The sequence below is a fragment of the Cebus imitator genome, unplaced genomic scaffold, assembly GCF_001604975.1.
Source record: "Cebus imitator isolate Cc_AM_T3 unplaced genomic scaffold, Cebus_imitator-1.0 Scaffold497, whole genome shotgun sequence".
Taxonomy (NCBI): Eukaryota; Metazoa; Chordata; class Mammalia; order Primates; family Cebidae; genus Cebus; species Cebus imitator.
The window spans coordinates 1444022-1448129 of NW_016107812.1; the positions used below are offsets into that span (position 1 = coordinate 1444022).

Sequence of the window (4108 nt, forward strand, 5' to 3'; positions counted from 1 at the left end):
GTTGACCAGGATGGTCTCGATCTCTGGACCTCGTGATCCACCCGCCTCGGCCTCCCAAAGTGCTGGGATTACAGGCTTGAGCCACCGCGCCCGGCACTATCTAGTTCTTAGTTGTCATTCAGCAGTGTTTGGTAGTTTTTCTTATATAGATTTTATTTAGTATCATCAGATATTTTATTAGACTTATACCTAAGTATTTCATTTTTGTGGGTGCTACTGTAAAGGGTATTGTGTTTTTTATTTCAAATTCGGCTTACATCTGTGTACAGGAAAGGGATTGACTTTTGTATATTAACTTTGTATCCTGCAACCCTGGTATAATCACTTAGTTTCAGGAGATTACAGGTGTGAGCCAAGTGTTGAGGAAGATCTTTATGCCTAATTTATATGGTATATCTTTCTCCATTTATTTCCTTTTTTTGTGTGAAGATAGAGTCTTGCTTTGTTGCCCAGGCTGGAGTGCAGTGGTGCAATCATGGCTCACTGCAGCCTTAACCTCCTGGGCTCAAGTGATCCTCCCAAGTAACAGGGACTTACAAGTGCATGCCACCACACTAAGCTAATTTTTAAATTTTTTGTTGAGACAGTGACTTACCATGTTGCCCAGGCTGCTCTTGAACTTCTGGGCTGAAGTAACCCTCCCACTTTGGCCTTCCAAAGTGCTGGGATTGCAGACATGGGCCACTGTGCCCAGCCCTTCTGTGGTTTTAATTGAGCATTTCGTATTATTCCATTTTTCTCTCCTTTGTTAGCATATTAGTTATTTTTGTTGTTGGTGTTGTTTTTTTGTGGTTGACCTAGAGGTTGCATTATACATTTACAGTTAATCCAAGCCCAGTTTCAAATAACACTTCTGCTTCACAGGTAGTAATTTTTAATAATTAAATAATATTTCTTCCTCCCTTCAGGAGGAGTATATTCCTAATAACATTGCTGATATTCATTTCACTTATATGTAAGAATACATACCATACATAATTGAATACATTGTTACTATTCCTTTTTTTTTTTTTTTTTAGATGGAGTCTTGGTCTGTTGCCCAGGCTGGAATGCNAGATGGAGTCTTGGTCTGTTGCCCAGGCTGGAATGCAGTGGTGTGATCTCAGCTAACTGCAACCTCCACCTCTTGGGTTCAAGCGATTCTCCTGCCTCAGCCTCCTGAGTAGCTGGGACTATAGGTGTGTGCCACCATGCCTGGCTAATTTTTGTATTTTTAGTAGAGACAGGGTTTCACTATGTTGGCCAGCTGGTCTCAAACTCCTGACCTCAGGTAATCTGCCTGCCTTGGCCTCCCAAAGTGCTGAGATTACAGGGGTGAGCCACCATGCCCAGCCACTATTATTATTTTGAACAGACTAGGTCAACTAGGAATAAGAAAATTATCTGGGCATGGTGGGTGATGCCTTTAATCCCTGCACTTTGGGAGACTGAGGGCAGGAGGCTCACCAGAAGCCAGGAGTTTGAGACCAGCCTGGGCAACATAGAGACATTGCCTCTACAAAAAACAAACAAACAAACAAAAAAGCTAGGTATGGTAGTGTGCACCTGTAGCCCCAGCTACTTGGGAGGCTGAGGTGGGAGAATCACTTGAGCCTAAGAGTTTGAGGCTGCTGTACCAGTGTGCTCCAGCTTGGGCAACAGAATGAGACTGTCTCAAGAAAAAAAGATAAGAAAAAAGTTTTGATCTTACTTTCACTTATTCTTTCTTTGATGTTCTCAATTTTGTAAATATACATCTGTGGCCTGACATGGTGGGTCATGCCTGTAATCCCAGGACTTTGGGAGGTTGAGGCGGGTGGATCACTTGATGTCAGGAAAAGACCATCCTGGCTAACATGGCGAAACCCGTCTCTACTACATATACAAAAATTAGCCAGGTGTGGTGGTGCACGCCTGTAGTCCTAACTACTTGGGAGGCTGAGGTATGAGAATTGCTTGAACGTGGGAGGCAGAGGTCTCAGTGAGCCAAGATTGTGCCACTGTACTCCAGCCTGGGCGACAGAGCAAGACCCTGTCTAAAAAAAAAGAAAAAAGTATATCTGTGATTCTGACCTGTATGTTCCTTTTCTGCCTAGCCAAGGCAGGTTTACTTGCAATAGCAATAAATTCTCTTAGTTTTTGTTTGAGAATGTCTTTCTTTACTTTTGAAGGATAAATTTGCAGGGTATAGAATTCTGTTGTGATGGGTTTTTTTTGTGATCTGCCCACCTCAGCCTCCCAAAGTGTTGGGATTACAGGCGTGAGCCACCGCGCCCGGCCTGCCTATCTATTCTTGCATGCTGTCTGCTTGATTCACTAGAGCCCATAGCATATCAATCATGGTGGTTTTAAGTTTTGTCTGACACCCCAACATCCCTGTCATGTCTGGTTCTGATGCTTGCCCTGTCTGTGTTTTTTTGCCTTTTAGTATTTCCTTGTCCCTTTTCGTTGATAGCTGGACGTGATGTACGGCGTAAAAAGAATTACTTTTACTAGTACTTTACTAATGTGGTGGTAAGACGTCAGGAAAGGGTGAGCATTCTGTAGGCCTATGAGTAGGTCTGTCTTTTTGTGAACTTTTCCCCTGGAGCCTGAACCTCACAAGTATTTCCCAGGCCATCCCCACCGCATCCCTTAGATGGCACAGTTTGGATAGGCGAGGGTGGATTTGGTATATCTTTCTTCCCTCAGGTTAGTTAGGCTGTGACAAAACCCCAGTATATTAGGCTCCGGGAACCTGGTTGAGCTCCTGAAAGTAAATCTCAGCAAACCTTGGGACCTCATCTCCCCCAGTTCCCACCATGACTGGGTTCCCCTGGACTTTTTAACTTCAGGCATGTGCACACCTAGCCCCTAGCAATTTATCAATTGCAGTTCAGGTATTTCTGTCCTGACACTGTTTATCACAGAGGCTTGTGCTCTGGTGAGTACTGGGTATCTGCCTGTCTCTAATTTTGGGGACTGTGGTTTGCCCTGTGTCTTCACTTCTCTTTCAGATCTAAGAAGACTTGTTGATTTTTCAGTTTGTTAAGTTTTTACTTCTAAGCTCTTTACATATTGAACTGCAACTACTAATTTTTGATGATACATTTGTTATTTTCCTACATTCTCTTAGAACACAATTCAGTCTCTTACAACCACCCACCCATCCCAATCCCCTCTTTCTCCTTGGAGGTAATTGGTTCAATATATGTTCTTCTAGTTCTTTCCCCATACCTTTTTGATGCAGATGTTTGTATCCTTAAAATGTTTGTGTTGGCTTATTTTTGTGAAGTTGTATGATATTCTGTTGTATGAGCATTTCATAATTTATCTGTTGTCATCAGCATGAGTGTTTAGGTGGTTTTCAGTTACTAGCTATTTTGGATAACACTACTGTGAACATTTTTGTATGTTTCTTTTGGTGGACATCAGCTGTCATTTCTGTTAGGCATATACCAGGATCTTTCAGCCTCAGCACTGTTGACATTTTGGACTGAATAATTCTTCATTGTGGAGGGACGTCCTGGGCACTGTGGGATGATGAGCAGCACTCCTGGCTTTATCTGTGTAGGTACCCGTAGCACTGCCCCGCTGTGACAGCCGTAAATGGCTCCAGACACTGTCAGATGTCCCCTGGGGGGCAAAATCTCCCACCCACCCATGAGAACCACTGGGCATATACTTACGAGTGACATTGTTGAGTCACTGTATACATACATTTAAATTTAGTACATAGTCTCAGTTTTCAAAAGTGGTGAAATGACTTTATATTCCCAGTGTCAGGAATGGAGAGTTACATTTACCCTACATCCTTTTTTATTTTCATGGAAAAGAGGTTTTCCATTTTTCAAAAAATTGTACCACGGTGGTTGATGCAGGTGTGTTGTGTAGGCTTTTGCAGCATTGCCCTCACCATGTACTCATTGGACAGTAGCACAACCCCATGAGAAGGATGGTTGGCTCTACATCTTTGTATTGGCATTACAATACTGACAAACTTGTATTGGCCATTCTCCTGGTGATGCTCATTTCAGGTATCCATTGTTTATTTCTTTTTTTTTTTTTTGGAGACGGAGTTTTGCTCTTGTTACCCAGGCTGGAGTGCAATGGTGCGATCTCGGCTCACTGCAGCCTCCGCCTCCTGGGT

The 4108-nt window shown here is 43.0% G+C and overlaps 1 protein-coding gene and 1 pseudogene across 2 annotated transcripts in view; one reads left to right on the forward strand and one right to left on the reverse strand.

The window, feature by feature from the left end:
• ZNF26 (zinc finger protein 26) overlaps nucleotides 1-4108 on the forward strand; it is a 27242-nt gene that overhangs the window by 2783 nt on the left and 20351 nt on the right. The window lies entirely within an intron of this gene.
• Nucleotides 3806-3918, reverse strand: LOC119468820 (annotated as a pseudogene).